Here is a 22,579-nt window from a genome sequence, read left to right as displayed (position 1 = left end):
GCAAGGAGATCGTACACTTTAGGCATTCATCGTGTGCAAGATAGTTCATCAAGTACCGAATAGTGTTGTCCAACCAAAATTCAGCTTGCTCGGCATCATCGCCTCTGTAGCTTTAATTCAGTAGCCCGTGTTTTCGATTCTCACAACCGGGGCTTATTTAACCTTATCCGTCGATTCACGGAGGTATCGCATGTGCAGGGGTTGTATTAGTCGGAATGGGGTTGTGGAATACCAGATTAGTTTGAATGTATTGGTTGAACCAATCATTCATCACGCTATAAAAGCTCGTCTAGCTTCATCATTCGATTATTAGCAATAGGTTGAGAGTCCACCGCACTTGTCCCTTGTCGGGAGCAAAGCGCTACACTCTCAAGATCATCACTACCGCTTCGGTTGGGATCGGATCCATTACTATAAACAAACACATTTTTAATCGCGAAATCACCACACTATCAAATAGACACACAATGGCATGTATAGCTAGACCAACGTATTACGGTAGTCCTAGAATCGACTAAACCGTAGCTCTGATACCAATTAAACTGTAACGCCCCGTACCCGAGACCGTTGCCGGAGTCGGACACGAGGTGTTAACGGACTTAATTCATTCATTTACACATATCATTTTAAAATTTCTAGATAAGCTAGATAACTGCATCACTGTCATCTTAAAAATCATATCTCGAGTTCCAAAACTCGAAAACTGATTCCGTAAATTTTCCCTGAAACTAGACTCATATATCCATCTACAGATTTTTTTCTAGAATTTTTGGTTGGGCCAATTAGTACAGTTTATTATTCAAAGTCTCCCCTGTTTCAGGGTCCGACTACTCTGACCTTCATGCATTACGACTTAGATATCTCTCTGTACAGGGCTTAAATACTTATGCTGTTTGTTTCTAATGAAACTATACTCAAAAAGGAATCTGTACATATAAAGCATGACTTCTAATTATCTCTGGTTAATTTATGGTGAATTTCCAAACTCAGAACAGGGGATCCAGAAATCGCTCTGGCCCTGTTTCACAAAAACTTAAACATCTCATAAAATACGACTCATATGGTCGTTTCGTTTCTTCCTTATGAAAATAGACTCATCAAGATTCGATTACATAATTTATTCATTATTTAATTACATTTTTACTATTTTTAGTGATTTTTCAAACTCACATCACTGCTGCTGTCAGCATCTATTTTAAGGTAAATTTCACCTATTTCATAGTTTTCCATGATTCAACTAGCCATTTGACATACATAGCACCAAATATGATTGTGATTAACCATTCCAATGGCTAATCATTGCCAAGCATTTCCACACCACTCAATAACCATATATACAAAACGGTTATCATGCTATGCTCAGAATATATAAGCCATTTTCGCATGGCTATCCGAATATATACATTACCAAAAAGGTACTTAATTAACAACAAAGGTCAGTCCTATACATGCCACTATCGAAGTTCAACTAAAAGAGTACCGAAAGGGCTTAGATAGTGTGGATGACTTCGAATTTGACAATCCCGAGTCCGATAGCTGACGAACAAAATCTATAAAACAGAGAATTAAAGAAATGGAATAAGCATTTAATGCTTAGTAAGTTTTGAGTAATGAAATTAGTTATGACTAATGTATAACGTTCATATGGCTAAATGAATAATTTCATATATGCATATTCTCAAAATCATACTTACTTCACGCTTCACCCAATATATTCATACACAGGGTATCAAACCTAACTAAAGGCCGGAAGTTCGTTAATCAATTGAGCGAATACTATTTAAAATGGAATCGACTTTTCCGTTGCATATACGGACATACCTTATCGTTTGGATTTTATGAGCGTATTAATTGAAATTTTTTACAGCAAGATCGCTCACTTCCAAACCCAAGTATCTTCGGGATTTAGCCGGCTATCGCAACTCGCACAAATGCCTTCGGGTCTTAGTCCGGATATAGTCACTAGCATAAATGCCTTCGGGACTTAGCCCGGATATAGTCGCTAGCACAAATGCCTTCGGGACTTAGCCCGGGTATAGTCACTAGCATAAATGCCTTCAGGACTTAGCCCGGATATAGCAACTCACACAAATGCCTTCGGATCTTAGTCCGGTTATCATCCGAATAATCATGTACATATATCAACCAATCATAACACATCTATATTTCGTTTTCATTATTAGAACTCAGACACAAGGCACTTATCAACCATTTCCATTTTCGGCTCAATAGCCACATACAAAGAGCGTGGTTTTGATTTGCTTTATAACATGATCTCTATACGCATTCGGCTGCCCGTCATAAGTATAAACTAATTACCTCAATATAGAATTCAAGTAGAATCATTATATCACTGTTTATTTGTTATGCTTATATGTCATGACCTAATCAAATCATAAACTAAGTTCCATTACTCGAAAACTTATCTCGGGTGTTGTCGAACTATTTCAACGGCTATTCGATCACTTTTTCCTTTCCCCTATCCAACTTTGATCCTCTAAGCTCTTGAGCTAAATCAAACAATTTACTTCCCAATCAAACACAATCATACGGCATTCATATACATTTTAGAACCAATTCGTTTGAATCAATTTACTACTTATACATCAAAATTTCCAATACAAGTATTTAGCACCTATGCACTTAAACCGGATTTGCAAACACTCATAGACCATGTCCGAATAGCTTAATTAACACCAATCTATAGCCCCTTGAACACTGAATTAAACCCATTCGATTAGCAACAAAACTAATATTTAACAACTATTGTTTTCTTTTATTTCAAACATGCAAAGACCAATTCCTCCACATATTACAAAGACATTCAAATCAGCATTTACATGCTGGAACAATTTGTTTTCAAGTCATAGCTTCAGCAGTCATTTATGCATTTAATTGTCAAATTGTTACGTCACTACTAACAACTGAAACTTAGTAAGAATAACATAATATTTTAGCTATTAAACTCAATTTATCAACCCCTATAACCATAACTTACCTGCATGCAAACATTGGAATTTAAACATAAGAATTTACAAAGTTTCCTTTGAAAAACTCACTCACAAGCACATTCAATATGTCCTATCTTGGACAGCACAAGGCACCAAAATTATATCCCGCAAGAACACACTTAATAGTACTAAAATTTATTAGCTCATCACAACAAAAATCCATTCTTTTAATCTCGTAATAACTCAATTAATTGGTCCTTAAACCGACAAAGATAATGCAACAAATGGACCGTCCATACAACCCCAAATCGGCATGAAAATAGTTAGAATTTAGACTAATCATCCAAAGGATGTATGAACTTCCAAAGCAACATTGAACATACCTTAATCTAGTGAACCACCATAGCCGAATTTCTCCAAGCTCTTTCTCTTCTGGTTACGGCAATGAGGAGCAAAAATGAAACAACTTTTGTTTCTCCTCTCATTCACCACATGTTTTATTATTCTTAATACATTATTTTATTTTGTAAACTAGTAATGCTAATAGAAAAATACATATTATCATCAATGACCCATACCATGGCCGGCCACTACTTATTATAAATGAAAATTTGACATGCAAACCCATCATTTTTATAACATTCATTAATAGATCCTTATTGATTAACCTATCACATTTTAAAAGTGTCACACATAAGTCCTATTAACTAAATTCACATGCAATCGACTAAATCGAAGCTTAAAACTTTCACACATTCATATTCACATATTTTAGACAATAAATATCATATTCAAATATTTCGTGACTCGGTTTAGCGGTTCAAACCACTTTCGACTAGGGTCAATTTAGGGTCACACAACTCTCCCCACTTAAGAAATTTTCGTCCCGAAAATCTTACCGTAAATAGGTTTGGGTATCATTCTTTCATAGAGTTCTCGGTTTCCCATGTAGCTTCTTCGATCCCGTGTTTGAGCCACAACACCTTTACTAACGGAACTCTTTTGTTTCGCAACTCTTTCACCTCACGAGCGAGATACGAATCGGTTCTTCTTCATAACTCATATCGGCTTGAATTTCAACCTCGGAGGGATTTATTACGTGCGAAGGATCGGATCTGTAACATCGAAGCATCGAAACATGAAAAACGTTGTGAATCTTTTCGAGATCAGGGGGTAAAATCAATCTATATGCCACTGGACCAACTCGTTCGGATATTTCACACATTCATATTCACATATTTTAGACAATAAATATCATATTCAAATACTTCGGTGACTAGGTTTAGCGGTCCTGAAACCACTTTCCGACTAGGGTCAATTTAGGGCTGTCACAGAAACAAAAAGATTTTTGACAATCAACTGGGTTACTCAACTTTTATTAAAAGGAGCCACATTCCGAAAAACATTTTTTAGACATAAGGACAGTATTTAATTGATTTGGTACCAATTTTGGGCGTAGTGAGGGTGCTAATCCTTCCTCATGCGTAACCGACTCCCTAGTCCATTTTTCTAAAATTTTCGTAGACCAGAGTCATTGTTTTAGTAAATCGCAAATCTTTTATTAAAATAACCAAATTTTTAGGTGTTCCGATCACACCCAAAAGAAAAAGATCGGTGGCGACTCGATATTTCTATTTTCCAAAAAGTCGATCTCCCTCGTATTTTCGTCAAATTTAAAATATTAAAATTTTTTTAAAATCGAGGGATGGTTTCGACAGAAAGTTTGCACATAAGTGCCACATATGTAGCCAAGCTACTATGTAACCCGCCCATAAGCGAACTCGGACTCAACTCAACGAGCTCGGGTGTTTGCATCCATGAGTGAACTCGGACTCAACTCAACGAGTTCGCATGCCTAGTTACATCTCACGAACTTGGACTCAACTGAACGAGTTCGGACATTTGCATCCATAAGTGAACTCGGACTCAACTCAACGAGTTCGGATGCCCAAATATCCTAGTGACATGTCACTTGTATCCTAATCTATTCCTAAGGTTCAAACGGGATTTTCCTCAAACACATCTCCATGCCATCTTCCATAAAATACCGAAACCAATACTCGGTAGCACTTTATATTTAACAAATAATTCACATAATTTGCATTTTATTCGAAAATAACCACAAAGCATATATTTCATGATAAAAATCAGCATATCATATAATTAACATCAATGACTTAAAAATAACAATTATACTACATTATTTACACATGAACTTACCTCGTATGCGAAAATGGCTACTTTTACCATTTCGTCCACAACTTGGTATTTTCCCCATTTTAGGCCGAATTTTAGTTTTCATTGCTCTATCATTTAAAATATAGTATAATTAGGACTCACATTATTCAAATTGACCCAAACTCATATTTTGGAAAAATTATAGTTTTGCCCCTAAACTTTCACATATTTACACTTTTGCCTCACGGCTCGTAAATTGAACTTCAGCCTATTTTCTTATGTTTTATGACATGCTGATCATCTTTCCCTTCTATGGCAACATCAAATTCTCACTCTAACATGTACTTATGACTATTAGGTATTTTTACCGATTAAGCCCTTTTGCTCGTTTTTGCTTAAAACCGAGTAGTACAACTTGTCTAACATAATTTAAAACCTTATATTATATCATAAAACACCAAAATACACAAATTTAACCTATGGGTATTTTTCCAAATATGAACCCTAGGTTGAATTATTGCTAGCATAAGCTTAATCGAGCTACCGGGACTCCAAAAACGTAAAAATCATTAAAAACGAGGCTAGAACGGACTTACAATCGAGCTTGGAACCTTGAAAAACCCTAGCCATGGTTTCTCCTTGCTATATTCGTCCATGGGGTTGAAGATGAGCAAAATTGGCTTTTAATTTTGTATTTTAATTCATTTTACCCCTAAATGACCAAAATGCCCTTACTACTAAACTTTCCAAAAATTCCATCCATGTCCAATTTTTGTCCATAGACTTAGAAATTGGTAAAATTTCTATTTAAGACCTCCTAATTAATATTTCAAAACAATTTCATACTAGAAACTTCTAGAATACAAGTTTTGCAAATTATTCGATTTAGTCCCTAATTTCAATTTAAGTACTTTATGCATAAAATTTCTTCACGAAATTTTCACACAATCATGCAATCATATCATAGACCTTAAAATAATCATAAAATAATTATTTCTATCTCGGATTTTGTGGTCACGAAACCACTATTCCGACTAGGCCCAAAATCAGGATATTACAAATCTCCCCCCTTTTAGGGATTTTCGTCCCCGAAAATCTTACCAGAAAAGTGGTCTTTACTTTTAATCTCATATTCGGTGCCAAAGAACTTTCACTTAGACTATACCTCCAATACATCTCTTTAATTTCTCATATGATTTGAAAGCTTACAGTCTCAACTCTCAACTGTTCTTAAATTTTCAACCCTTCTCAGTTTCCCATGATATCATGACATAAAACTCGGATCTTAACTTGATTAATGGAGACCGGAATTCCAAGAAATCCAACAATCAAAGAGACCTGAAATTCCATGAATCTGATAAGTAGGAATTCATTCAATATAGATATGATTTATAGATCTCGCCAAACATTTAACAATAGGATACATCACATTTTCCTCTTTCCTCTATGGAAATAATTCTGATATGGCCTCAAGAATAATCCTTCTCATTTCCATCCCAATATCAACACTGACAAGGATAATTTTGATAGATCCCAATGCTCGGCTTTAACCCTTTTAACAACTCCGATTTTATGTAACATCGGATGCTCTAAACTATTACATTACTTCACTGTCTTGAAACACATCACAATTCATACAACAGTACATTACTGAAAGTCAGGAAGTCTTTACTCAATGTAGACTAGTCTAGTTCAGACGCCTTGCTACCAATATTCTTATCTATCCGAACTCATCAACATGTAATAAACTTTTCAGCTTTCACAAGACGAAAACCTTATCATTCGTAGTGACTTTAACTAATATCAAACTCTTTCTAATAAATATACACTTCTCGTTTAGACTATTTACTCTTTTATTCGTACAAAATGAAATTCTATTATCGACTTGGGAAAATAATCCCGAAATAATTGTCACATGAAATCTTTCAAATAGATAATTCACCATACCAATCTGAAACTCGCTTTTATCACTTATGCCTTTATCGATGTCAAATCCTTACACAGAAATTAGAAAAAACCCCAATACTAAAATCACCACATTACCAAGATCAAATTAGAACTAGAGTCATATTTGACATGATTATCACGAGCTGAAGAACGCACTTCGAACACAAGTCATAATTGACAAATTATGGAACAAAGATAACAAGGAAACCGAATAAAGAAATCCAAGATAGAGAAATCCAGAATAAAGAAATCCAGAATAAAGAAACCCAAGATACGATACTATGCTGGAGAATCGAAAACCAAACTTATAGAGAAAATACAGAATACCCCGATAATTCTTCAAAGAAAGAAAGTCCAAAAGAAAACATCATTTAATCCCACTGAAATCAAATATAACAAGATCAATATATCTTCCCATACATATATATCAGATGAAGCATCAAGTAGAAGAAACAAAATCATAATATCATATGTATTCTCTCATCAATTCTTATCAGATGAAATGAAATAGAATACCCGATGAAATAGAGCAATATAAATTATAAACCAGCCAGACTACCAATGTGACAGCCCAAAATTGACCCTAGTCGGAAAGTGGTTTCGGGACCACAAAACCGAGTCATAAAAATAATTAATTGTTATATTCTATGCTTATTGTGTGTGTACATGCACATGTGGAAGTTTCATTCTCTAATTTTACCAATTGTATGAGAAATTATTAAATAGGGATCAATGTGAGACATGGTGAAATATGATAGGCTAGTTTTAAATGGCTTATTAGTGCATGTTAACACAAAGGTGGACTTGCATGTCAAATTGCCCAATTTATTAATGGTGGCGGCCAAGATGGGATATTGATGGGCAATATATATGTTTAATTAGATTTTAATAATAAGGAATGGGTCATTGGAGATAAAATAATGTTAGTAAAAGAAGAAAGAAGAAAAAAAAAAGAATGCTCATCTTTTCTCCATTGCCGTGACTTGAAGGAGGAAGAAGAATGGAATTCTTTGGTTCATGATTTGGCTTGGATGATGCTTAGGAAGAGGTAAGCACTTTGAAATCCTTGGAAATTTAGGTATAAATGAGGTGATTAGTTCAAGTTCTACTCATTTCATGGATTAAATTTTGTTGTTTGGAGGTTTGATATTCGCCAAGTAGTTGAAGCTCTTGGTACATATGTTTTTTATTCTTTTGAAGGTTGAAATTGGTTTGTTCATAAGGGGGTGCGAATGTGGCCATCGAAGGGTCTTAATGAACAATATATGTAGCTTGGGTTTATAACATTCGGTTAAGGAATGTTGTGTGCTAGCAAGTTTGGTTTAATATTAGATGTAAACCACTTTGTATTTGATGAATTGAAGAAAATAGTGAAGGGCAAATTAAAAAGATGTTGAATGAATTTTTGGCTTAGTTGAGCTTAAGCATTCGGTCAATTATGGGCATTGTTGTAACCTAATTGTAATTTGCAACTCTTAATTTTGAGATGTGAAGCTATGCTAGAAGAGAAAAGAAAATTCGCCAAGTGTTCATGGGAGGAAACTATGTGCTTGAAAGAATAAAAGTGACACTATAATTGATAGTATAGGTATTCGCCATTCAATCAAGTGTATAGGTGATGTTAGATCAAATTTAGCACATTCGCTATATAAGTATACCCATTTATGATATTGCCTTCGATTGTATAAAATTGACTAAAATGGGTAATTAGTAAGGGTGGTTACCTAATATACTAATATGTATATGTGTATGTATGATTGGATTATTGATAGTATGGTAATTGCATAAGGCTATTAGCGAATAGCTAAGAACGTAAGGTAGTAAGATAAAAATTTTACCATGTCGTTCGTATGTCATAAGATCATTAAAATGTGGATACCAATATATGTACCAAAGCGGTTGAATGAGTTAATTTATTTGTTTAAGCTCAATATCCTAAAGGAGAGGCGTCCAACAAGGGAAATCAAGATCATCGAGTAGCCGACTTGGAATTATTTACCCAAAGACAAGGTAAGTCATTAAGCACATATGTTTGATATTGCTTAAATGATTGGAAAATCTATGCAATTGTGTTTAATGGAATGCTATATATATATGTATAAATGAAATTGTATGTGTATGGAATGAGGATAATTGTTGAATGTAAAAGAAATAGTGGAATGTGTAGAAAGTTTGCTTTCGGCACTATGTGTGCGGGCAATACGTGTGTATGGTGACGAGATTGGCACTAAGTGTCCGTGCTGGAAATATATGGCACTAAGTGTGCGTGCTGGAAATATATGGCACTAAGTGTGCGTGTTGGAAATATTTGGCACTAAGTGTGCAAGCTGGAAAATACTGACCTTTGGGTGTGCGAGTTCGAGGGTATGGCACCGTAAAAGCGAGCTTAAATTACGTGGCACTAAGTGTGCGAAATCAAGTAGTAAGCACTGTAAAAGCGTATCTATATATATGGAGGTGTGTCTCCATTGAATTGAGTATGGACAGCGGATCGGGTAAGTACCTCGAGCTCATGACGAATAGAGAATTCGTTCATACTTGGGGATTGAAATTGGTAAGCCTTAAATCTATGTGATGATTGAAATGTGTATGGTTGTGCTGGAAAATGAGTTAATGTGTAAAATGCTTCGATTATCTTGTTGTGTAGAATATGAAATGTGGATGTATGAATTGAGTACGAGATTGGACCGAAAGGTCCGAGGTATTATGGTATAGATTCGATATGGACGAGTACCTAGCCTCATTTGTTGTACATGTAGTAGTAACTTTATCGATGGATTGATGAATGCTTATGACTTCTCGAGTTGTAAACTCACTCGGTGTTTTCTTGTCACCCATTTTAGGTCTCTCGGACTCGTATTGTTTGCGTGATCGGGATCGTCATGAAGTCATCACAACGGCTGAAATCTTGTGGTATTGTTTTTGTTGTTGTAGAACATTTGGCATGTATAGGCTATTATATTTTGTCGAATTGTGGGTTGTAAACTTTAAGCCATGCGAAAATGGCCTATGTGGTCGCCGAGTGGGATGCTAGAGCCTATAGCCACGAGTCTTAGAAACTCTAATTTTGATAAGGTGGCCATAATTTGTGTCATGTATGATGGATGATTAAGGCCAAGGAAAATTCATGAAATTGGCATAGTCATCTGCAGAATCGCTATGCGGACAGCAGCAGTGAGATGAGATTGAAAATCACTAAAAATAGTAGAAGTAGAATTAAATAGTGAGTAAATTATGGAACTGATCTATTTTTATATGGACGAAACGAAACGACCATATGAGCAGATATCGAGAAATATTAAAGTTCTCGTGAGACAGGGCCAGAACGGTTTCTGGGTCCCTGTCGCGACTTTGAAAATTTACCATAAATTATCCAGAAAGAATTAGGAGTCATGCCTTATATGTACAGATTCCATTTTGAGTCTAGTTTCATTAGAAACAAACGGCACCAGTATTAAAGCCCTTTACAGAGAGATATCCAAGTTGTAACGTGCGAAGGTCAGAGCAGTCGATCCCTGTAACATGGGTGACTTTAACTAATAAACTGTACCAATTGGCCCAACCAAAAATTCTAAAAATAAATCCATGGATGGGTATATGAGTCTAAATTCAGGGAAAATTTACGAAACCAGTTTCCGAGTTTTGAAACTCGAGATATTATTTTTAAGGCGACGGTGACGCAGTTTTCCAGCCTGACTGATAATGTCAAATTGGTTGGTATCTAGAGAGGATTTGGCCGTTAACCCCTCGTGTCCGACACCGGCGTCGGTCACGAGTTAGGGGTGTTACAACCAATGCTTTCATCCAACACTAGAATTAGAAGACATTCCCATATAACAAGAATTTCTTCAGAAGATCAATAGCCATAGAAATATTTTTGAGAACGGGTAAACACATAGAACATCTCAAAAGAGACGCTAAATCTGCCTGATCATAATCACACACTCGGATAGTTCACATTTCAATTATCATTTCCCCAACTAGTTCTACCGTCACAAATTTCATATTAAACCATTCACTAAAGAAGGCCAATTTTGAATAAATTTCGATTTACACTTTTCTCGACCTTGCACCTAAGTAATTCGGTTTACCAAGGAGAATTCCTTTTCTAATCGGGACAAGGTGCATAACTCCAATAATCTTTACGTCAATCCGACATCAGATCTTGGCTCGACTTTACTTATCAGCTCATTTTAATCTCTAATCATACTTATAATTATTCTATCACTGTACTCTTTGGGTTCTCAACCGGAAACTTATTCAATACAAATCTCATGAAATTCCATTATAAGTACCACTTCGGCAAGGGTGAGGGGTTGTAGGACCTCTGACTCGACTTTCTTATACATACACATATGACACAACTTCCATCATCATAGTAACATCATCAAAATCATGTCATTCATTCATGTTGGCTTACACCAATTTTCCTATTGTCCTATTTAGACAATATACTTATGCATACATTCTATGTTTTCTAGATAGCTTTACTTATCCATTCATTTAATTAATTTAATTCATGCTCATGACATCATATAAGGCCAAACAAACATAGATATTTGCATCACAATCACAACTTTCATTTCGTGCATCATCGTGTACATATCATTACAATCATATAATTCAGTCCAACAATTTAACATAGATAAGTTCATTTCATTACAATCCTTTATCTCATAAAAATTATATATCATTAGCATTCATCAACATTAGACGTCCAAATCAAGACAAGGACATTTTCATTCGTATCATAATATTATGACTTTTATTCATACCTCTACTACTTTCTATTTATTCCGTTCATCTTATCAAGTAAGCCACATACATTACATCATATGAGCATTAAGCAAATATGAATATTTATCACATATGTATCATAAACTTTTACTCATACTTTTCTGAACCGAGACTTATCATAATCATAATTTTACTCAAATACCTTCACATAACATTGAACATGGTCAGCACAGCTCGGTTGGAGAGTACCCTGTCTAAATAAGACTGTACTCATACGCGTCGGAAGACATCACACTATCACAGATAAGCGGCATGTATAGCTAAACTTTTACACATGCTAAGTTAGTCCGAGAACCGACTAAGCCTGCTCTGATACCACCAAATGGAACGCCTCGTACCCGAGACCATTTCTGGAGTCGAACACGAGGTGTTAACGGACTTAATTCATTACTTAAACAGCTCATACAATTCATTTTAAAATTTCCAGACAAGCTGGTTAACTGCATCACAGTCGCTTTAAAATTCATATCTCGAGTTACGAAACTCAAAATCCAATTCCGTAAATTTTTCCTGAAACTAGACTCATATATCTATCCACTAATTTTTTTCTAGAATTTTTGGTCAGGCCAATTAGTACAGTTTATTAGTTAAAGTCTCCCCTGTTTCAGGGTTCGACTACTCTGACCTCTATGTATTACGAATCAGATATCTCCCTGTATAGAGATTCAATGACTATGCCGTTTGTCTCTAATAAAACTAGACTCAATAGGATATCTGTACATATAAATCATGACTTCTAATTATCTTTGTAAAATTTATGGTGAATTTCCAAATTCAAAATAGGGGATCCAGAAATCGCTCTGGCCCTATTTCACAAAAATTTAAACATCTCATAAAATATAGCTCATATACCTGTTTTGCTTCTTCCATATGAAAATAGACTCATCAAGCTTCGATTCCATAACTTATTCATTATTTAATTCCATTTCTAATATTTTTAGTGATTTTTCAAATTCACGTCACTACTGCTGTCTGAATCTATTTTATGGTAAATTTTACCTATTTCATGGTTTCCATGGATTAGCTAGCAATTTGACATACATAACACCAAATATGATCATGATTAGCCATTCCAATGGCTAATCATTACCAAGCATTTCCATACCACTCAATAACCATATCATAAGACCATATATACAAAATGATTATAATGCTATTGTAACACCCCGAACCCGAGACCATCACCGGTGTCGGACACGAGGGGTTAACAAGCCAAGTTCACTTGTTTTGCCCATCCATTTGACATTTTCAGTCAGGCTGGAAAACTGCGTCACTGTCGCCTTAAAATCATATCTCGAGTTTCAAAACTCGAAACTGGTTTCGTAAATTTTCCTGAATTTAGACTCATATATCCATCCATGTATTTATTTCTAGAATTTTTGGTTGGTCCAATTGGTACAGTTTATTAGTTAAAGTCACCCATGTTACAGGGATCGACTGCTCTGACCTTCGCGCGGTATAACTTGAATATCTCTCTGTACAGGGCTTTAATGCTGGTGTCGTTTGTTTCTAATGAAACTAGACTCAAAATGGAATCTGTAAATATAAGGTATGTCTCCTAATTATTTTTGGATAATTTATAGTAAATTTTTAAAGTTGCGACAGGGAACCCAGAAACCGTTCTGGCCCTGTCTCACAATAGCTTTAATATCTCTTAACATGTAACTCCTATGACCATTTCGTTTCTTCCATATGAAAATAGACTCATCAAGGTTAATTTACATAGCTTATTCACTATTTAATTCCATTCCTACGAATTTTGGTGATTTTTCACATTCACGTCACTGCAGCTGGCAGCATCTGTTTTAAGGTAGGTCTTACCTATTTGGTAGTCTCCATGAACCAACTAGTCTTGCCATACATAGGTTCATATATGATCATTTTAACCATGCCAATGGCTGATCATATGACCAACATTCCCATTTCCAAGCCATATCCACATCATGACACCAAATATATACATACAAACCACAATTAGTCTAAGTTCATGCTTCCTTTTTGAGCCATTTTCGCATGGCCGTATATATATACATCACAACATATTTAACCAACAAGGGTAGTCCTATACATGCCATTTCAAGTTCAACCAAAATTTATACCAAAATGGAGGCTTGATAGTGTGGATGACTTCGACTTCAACGATCCCAAATCCGATTGCTTGAGCGAAATCTAGAAAACCGAGAGCCAAAGCAACGGGTAAGCATTTTTATGCTTAGTAAGTCTCAAGGAATATAATCAACTCTAATTACAGCAATACATTCACATAGCCAAATGCATCATTTCATTAATACACATTCTTACTTCACACTTCATCATTATATAATTTCACAAAGTATCAATCAATTCAATAACTGAAATTCATTAGTCGATTGAGCGAATGTTGCTCAAACATGTCGACTTTCCAATGCACATATAACGTACCTTATCCTTTGGGCTTTTCGAGTGTACTAATTGAATTCATTACAGCAACCAACACTCACCTCCAGCCCAAGATTCTTCGAATATAACCGGATATAATCACGTGCACAAATGCCTTGGTCTTAGCCGGATAGAATAACTTCGCACGAATGCCTTGGTCTAAGCCCGGATATAGCCACTAGCACAATTGCCTTCGGTCTTAACCGGATATAATTTCCAGCATAATTGTCTTCGGGCTTAGCCCGGATATTATTCAATTTCTCGTGTACACATACATCAATAATCATTGGACATACATATTTCATTTTCAGTTACTAAGGCTCAAACGCACATATATTCACAAGCATATTCGCCGGGACTTAGCCCGGTATCATTCAATTTCTCATACACATAAATCAATAATCATACATATCCATACTTCATCTCACATAATTCAAGTAAGGTCACTTCTTGAGGACTTACCTCGGATGTTGTCGAACGTCTTTTTCGGCTATTCGATCACCTTTTCCTTCCCCTTGTCCAATTGTGGCCCTCTTAGCTCTTGAGCTAATTCAAACAAATTCAATTTATTAAAACTTCATTGTGCTTGCTTATGGCGAATATGACAAGGAGTTTTAAATGGTCATATGGCCACTCTTTAGCTTGAATACACAATGGTCATGCACATTTTATACTACATCAAGCAATTCAATACAATTTATTTGAGCATCAAGGAAAAGCTAAGGCCTTCAATAGGCTACCCAAGGCCAATATTCATGTACATGTTGAGGTCAATTTTGCACTTAATACCTCACAAAAACAGCATGCAATTTACTAGTTAATGCTTTGCACATTGTGGCCCAAAACTTATAATATAGCATCAAGCACTTATATGTGTGCTAGGCAATTGTGCTTGCAATTTCACAAGCATTCTTCCACATCTTCTTCTTTAAACCAATATGTTCATCACTTACTTCATAGCCAAAACATCATGTGAAAACATATATATACAATATGAGCATGGTCAATTTCAAGATGTCCATAGCCATCCAAAATACAAATTTTAACTAACATGCAAGAAGCATGAACCATGTTCATGAATGCATCATGGCGAATATGAAAATCATGCTCCATTCAACTTCAATCATGGTTAAACACAAAAGAAAACTCAAAATCTTACTCAAGAGTAGACAATCCATCATTGCATGCATCATCATCAAGCTTCACACTTAGCATGCAATGGCTTTATCACCATAACAACTTTGGCCAAATACCATTTCCATGGCATAACAAGGATTTGAGCCATGGCTAACATGCACATCAAATTAGTAACCAAACCATGCATGAAACTCCCAACACAACCTCATACATACCTTAATCTTGATGTAAACTTAGCCAAATCTCCTTCTAGGTCTCTTCCAACCCAAGCATGAAGCAAAAATCCTCCCCCTTTTCCCTTAGTATTTTTGGCCAAGAAGATGAGAAAGGGTGAACAAATTTTTCTTTTTTTTTCCTTAGGACATTCGGCCAAGCCTATGGAGAAGAATGAACACTTTTTTTTTTTTCATACTCTTATTTTATCATTTCTAACATCATCCATTAGTAAAACATGTTGGGAACATGTTTCCCTTGCCCATAATTTGTCATGGCCGCCATCCACCTTAGGGAATGGGATAATTGACATGCAACTCCATTTATTTCACTTCATGCATTATTAGGCCACTTAAAATACACCTATCACATTTTCAAGTCCTAGCACATGGGTCCTTTCTTATAAATTTGCACCTAATTAATAAAAATCGAGACACGAAATATTTACGCATACCAATTCCACATACAATAAGCACGGAATATAACACTTAATTATTCTTGTGACTCGGTTTCGTGGTCCCGAAACCACTCTCCGACTAGGGTCACATTAGGGTGTCACACTATACATGCCATACTCAAAATATACAAGCCATTATGCCAAGATGGTATACGGATAGTGTGAGCGAGCCTCCACCGTTCCCGATTTCCGAAATGGCTGTCAAAACTACAAGGAATAAAAGGAGGAAGTAAGCATAAATGCTTAGTAAGCTCACATGCAAATAGCAAGTAACACAACAATATAAGCAAACATAAAACATCATTTGCATAATCATCATCGAGACATTCATATCACATTTTCATTTATCATCTTACCATATTGTTGTTATATCGAGTTTTCAACCCGAGGTTAAGTACATACTGCTCAAAGTATCCATTTCACAACACTTACCAATATGTCCCTTTCATCTTGAGTATTCCTCCATTTGAGTAGAACTTTACCCGTTGAACACATCGGAATATAATTCGGATACATGGAGAGTTTGCACATAAGTGCCACATATGTAGCCAAGCTACTATGTAACCCGACCATAAGCGAACTCGGACTCAACTCAATGAGCTCAGGCGTTCGCATCCATGAGTGAACTCGGACTCAACTCAACGAGTTCGCACGCCTAGTTACATCTCACGAACTCGGACTCAACTCAACGAGTTCGGACATTTGCATCCATAAGTGAACGCGGACTCAACTCAACGAGTTCGGATGCCCAAATATCCTAGTGACATGTCACTTGTATTCTAATCTATTCCTAAGGTTCAAAGGGGATTTTCCTCACACACATCTCCATGCCATCTTCCGTAAAATACCAAAACCAATACTCAGTAACACTTTATATTTAACAAATAATTCACATAATTTGCATTTTATTCGAAAATAACCACAAAGCATATATTTCATGATAAAACTCAGCATATCATATAATTAACATCAATAACTTAAAAATAACAATTATACTACATTATTTACACATGAACTTACCTCGTATGCGAAAATGGCTACTTTTACCATTTCGTCCACAACTTGGTATTTCCCCATTTTAGCCCGAATTTTAGTTTTCCTTGCTCTATAATTTAAAATATAGTCTAATTAGGACTCACATTATTCAAATTGACCCAAACTCATATTTCAAAAAAATTACAGTTTTGCCCCTAAACTTTCACATATTTACACTTTTTCCCCAAAGCTCGTAAATTGAACTTCAGCCTATTTTCTTATGTTTTATGACATGCTGATCATTTTTCCCTTCTATGGCAACATCAAATTCTCACTCTAACATGTACTTATGACTATTAGGTTTTTTACCGATTAAGCCCTTTTGCTCGTTTTCGCTTAAAACTAAGTAGTACAAGTTGTCTAACATAATTTAAAACCTCATATTATATCATAAAACACCAAAATACACAAATTTCACCTATGGGTATTTTTCCAAATATGAACCCTAGGTTGAATTATTGCTAGCATAAGCTTAATCGAGCTACCGGGACTCCAAAAACGTAAAAATCATTAAAAACAAGGCTAGAACGGACTTACAATCGAGCTTGGAAGCTTGAAAAACCCTAGCCATGGTTTCTCCTTACTATATTCAGCCATGGGGTTGAAGATGAGCAAAATTGGCTTTTAATTTTGTATTTTAATTCATTTTACCCCTAAATGACCAAAATGCCCTTACTACTAAACTTTCCAAAAATTCCATCCATGTCCAATTTTTGTCCACAGACTTAGAAATTGGTAAAATTTCTATTTAAGACCTCCTAATTAATATTTCAAAACAATTTCATACTAGAAACTTCTAGAATGCAAGTTTTGCAATTTATTCGATTTAGTCCTTAATTTCAATTTAAGTACTTTATGCATAAAATTTCTTCACAAAATTTTCACACAATCATGCAATCATATCATAGACCTTAAAATAATCATAAAATAATTATTTCTATCTCGAATTTTGTGGTCACGAAACTACTATTCCGACTAGGCCCAAAATCAGGATATTACACGTCTGTGGCGTAGGTTGTGTGAAAACAGGGCATACATATTAAATTGTACCACACGGCCGAAGACACGCCCGTGTGCCAAGGCTGTGGGAAAACTGAAGGGTATACTGACTCACAGTCAGTCACACGCCTGTGTGTGAGTCTGTGTGACACACATGGCTAGTAGACACGCTTGTGTGTCTAGGCCATGTCAAACCTATAGGGTATACTAATTTAATTTGAAAGGGTACCCAAGGGGAGACACGGCCGTATAACATGGCTGTGTGTCACACACGACTGAGAGACACGCTCGCGTCTCTGCCCGTGTGGACAAAAATAGGTCATTTATAAGGCCAACATGCCACCCAAAAAGGGTCATCCCTACAAGTATCAACCAAAGCATAATTCATGACCAAATGGTAACCCTACACAAAACACAAATATACATAATTTCCTTATACACATGCTTGACCGAATATTCCATTAATCCATATAATCCATATCTTTCATTTATTTCACATTTTATCCCCACACTTTGTACATTTTACAAATTAATCCTCAAAATGCATTTTTTCTTAAAATCACTTAATAAAACAAGAACATCTATCACCAAGCTTTCATATTTCACCATTTAACATCACAAAACTCATGAATTCATCAATGGAATCTCATAAAATCATTAAAAATATCAAGAATTTAAGCATGGGCTAGCTAGAACATATAACAACGATCACAAAAACGTAGAAATCATCAAAAACAGATCAAAAACCATACCCCAATCAAGCTTGAACATGGCTGAACCCTAGAGACTCATTTTCTTCTTCTTTTTCTCTTAATATTTGGCTATATGGATGATGATAACACCAAATTTTTATTTTGGTTTTATTAATATTAACATAATATCCATTTTACAATTTTAACCCTTAATAAAAACATTATAATTCACATAACATAAGGCCATTAATGTCCATTCCTAGTATCCATGGTCTAATTACAACATAAGGACCTTTCATTTAATAAGCCATAACAAGTAGACACCTTTATCAAATAGAATGCAACTTTTGCATTTTACGCGATTTAGTCCATTTCAAATTAACCACTTAAATGATAAAATTAGCATACGGAACTTTCACACATACATATTCACATGCTATAAACACATAAAATAATATTAAAATAATTTTCTAACCTCAGATTCATGGTTTTAAAACTATTTTTCTGATTTAGCTAAAATCGGGACTGTTACAGTAACTCTCTGATTTGGGTCACACAGCCAACACACACGCCCGTGCGTCCTAAAAATGGCCATACATGCCTGTGTGCCAGGCTATGTGCTAGGCTGTGCCAAACCTGTAGGGTATACTGACTGATGCCACACAGCCAAGTCACACGCCCGTGTGTAAGGCCGTGTGGAGCATACTGACTTGATTGTTTAGTCTCGAACCATTCCCAATTTATGTTTAAAGCCTTGTAAGCTCGTATTAGGAACAATTTTTTTGTGATTGAATGATGATTGTATGTATTGATTAAATGTATGGGAAAAGTATGTTTAAATGTGTGAGGGGTATACATATATTGGTATCAAAGCTATAGCTTGTCGATTCTAGGACTAACGTAGCATATGTGAGAGTCTAGCTATACATGCCATATATAAAATGTGATAGTGTGATGACTCCTTACAATTTAAATTGTGTTTTCATATAGTAAATGGATCCCAATCGAGCTATAGTTGATGAGGTTGAAAGTAATGCGCTAGCTCCCACTCAAGGGACACCGCCGTCTGATTCTAGACTCTTATCGGGCAGTTGGGAGGGGAGGCTAAAGAATCCTTCTTCCAAATGATGAATGAGTGGTTCACACAATATTTTTGAACCAGCTGCTCAACAACCTCCACCCCCTCCTAGTCCTCAATCGGTTCCTGTAGATCTTCAAGGAGTCAAGCTTTTAAGATTGAATAAGCTTCCAATTGATAAGATCTGTAAACACGAGGCTGAAGAGTTCAAAGTTAATGTTGATGATGATCCTGAGAGAGCCAAGTTTTGGCTTGAAAATACGATTCAAGTGTTTGATGAGCATTCTTGCACATTGGTTGAATGTTTAAAATGTGTTATATCACTTCTAAGGGATACTATATACCAGTGGTAGAATACTCTAGTATCTGTTGTACCTAGAGAACAGGTTACCTAAAAATTATTTTAGACCGAGTTCAGGAAGAAATATATAAGCCAACGGTTTCTAGATCAAAAGTACAAAGAGTTTTTAGAATTGAAACAAGGTCGTATGACTGAAACTGAGTACAAGAGAGAATTTGTGCGGTTGAGTAAATATGCTCAGGAGTATGTTTCTACTGAAGAGATTATGTGTAAGCGATTTGTTGACAGGCTGAATGAAGATATCAAACTTCTTTTTGGGATTTTAGTTTTGAAAGAATTTTTTGTAAAGTTGGCCTAGCTTGCAAGGCCAAAGACTTTAGCTGAGAAAAGGCGAAAGCTGGCTCAGAAGTTAGAGATTCGAGGAAAAGACCGATGGATAAACCTTATTATTCTTAATCAAAGAAATCCCGAGATTCATTTAGTCGATCGAATGCATTAGTGGGATACTAGAATAGAGATCGTGGAAATCAATATGTGAATCCTAAAGCTTAAGCTGCTTCTGTCTCGGGTGTTAGCAGTGTGAGAAAAATAGACCTAAGTGCCAATAGTGTGGGAGGAAACATTTTGAAGACTACTGGAATAAGAGTAGTAAAGCTTGTTTCAAATGTGGATTGCCAGATCACTTTATTCGAGATTGCCTAGAGTTATCCGAAAAACATAAATTCCAGAATGCAAGATCAAGCAATGTGACTACGAGAGGGAGACCACAAAGAAATACAGGGAATTTGTCTAGTGGTAGAGGTGTGACTAGGGATTCAGCTGTGAGATCTAAAGCTAGAGCACTAGCCAGAGCTTATGCTATTCGCGCTTGTGAAGAAGCGTTATCACCTGATGTTATTGCCGGTACATTTTCTAGTAAGAATTTAGTGTCTAGTAAGAAATTACCTATTGAGTCTACAGAATTTGTAATTAAAGTATCGAACCCCTTAGGCAAGTATGTTCTAGTTGACAAAGTATGCAAAAACTGTCCTTTAATGACTCGGGGTTATTGATTTCTAGCTGACTTGATGCTTTTACCATTTGGTGCTTTCGATGTGATTCTAAGTATGGATTGGTTGACTCAGCACGATGTCATTGTAAATTGTAAAAGAAAGACTATCAAATTGAGATGTCAGAATAATGAAATTCTTTGGATTGAATTTGATGAGTCGAGTGTATTGCCTATAATGATTTCGTCGATGTTGGCTGAAATATATGTGAGGAAAGGTTTTGACACATACCTAGCAAATGTTTTAGATACCAAAGTGTCTGAATCAGAGATTGAATCAGTGCCAGTAGTCCGTGAGTATCTGGATGTATTTCCAAAATAGTTTTCTGGATTACCACCAATCAAAGAGGTTAAGTTTGCTATTGAACTGGTACCGAGAACTTCACCTATATATATAGCTCTATATAGAATGGCTTCGATAGAGTTGAAAGAGTTGAAAGCTCAGTTGCAAGAATTAACAGATAGAGGTTTCACACGACCGAGTTTTTTACGCTTGGGTGGGCCTATGTTGTTTGTAAAGAAGAAGAATGGGTCAATAAGAATATGTATTGACTATCGTTATCTCAAAAAGGTTCTAATAAAGAATAAGTATCCATTTTCGAGAATAGACAATTTGTTTGATCAGTTAAAAGGTGCTACAAGTTTTCAAATATTGATTTGAGATTTGGTTATTATTAGTTGCGAGTTAAAGACTCAGATGTGCTAAAACTGCATTCAGAACAAGGCACGGACATTACGAATTTCTTGTTATGCCTTTTGGATTGACTAATTCTCCTGCCATTTTTATGGATTTGATGAATCAGATTTGTAACACCCTACACCCAAGTCCTACCCTAGAACGAGATGCGAGGCATTACCACACTTAAACACATGTATTCCAACGAATTCGAATCACCAAGGCATGATCCAATTTAAAACTTTTTCAAACCATGTCTAAATTTCTTAATATGGGCCTATGAGGCCTCAAACGACCATTGGGAAATCATTCGAAACTGGCTCAGGTACTTAACCAACTTTAGAAAAAAATAGCACTTGAATCAGGGCACACGCCCGCGTGGAAGGGCAACACGCCCGTGTGATCACTAAGACATGGTTGTGCTGATGACCCGTGCGACACACACGGCCTAAGCATCTCGAGACACGCCCGTGTCCCATACCTGTGTTAATTTAATTTTAAATTCGAACCTATAGGGGTTTTCACATGGCCTGACACATGCCCGTGTCTATGGCCTGTGTCACTCACACGGCCATGACACGTCCGTATCTTAGCCCGTGTCTAAAAACCTTGACATTCTATTTTTGACATCAGCATAAAATTTAGGGCACAC

General features: G+C 35.9%; 1 long non-coding RNA gene across 1 annotated transcript in view; it reads right to left on the bottom strand.

The window, feature by feature from the left end:
• LOC128295260 (uncharacterized) overlaps nucleotides 1-17,186 on the bottom strand; it is a 54,854-nt gene extending 37,668 nt beyond the window's left edge. Inside the window, exon 1 of the long non-coding RNA XR_008285607.1 lies at nucleotides 17,119-17,186. This is a non-coding gene — a long non-coding RNA (uncharacterized LOC128295260). The remainder of the gene's footprint in view (nucleotides 1-17,118) is intronic.
• Nucleotides 17,187-22,579: the final 5,393 nt, after the last annotated feature.

The sequence above is a fragment of the Gossypium arboreum genome, chromosome 7, assembly GCF_025698485.1.
Source record: "Gossypium arboreum isolate Shixiya-1 chromosome 7, ASM2569848v2, whole genome shotgun sequence".
Taxonomy (NCBI): domain Eukaryota; kingdom Viridiplantae; phylum Streptophyta; class Magnoliopsida; order Malvales; family Malvaceae; genus Gossypium; species Gossypium arboreum.
This window is presented reverse-complemented; position numbering and strand designations above follow the sequence as displayed.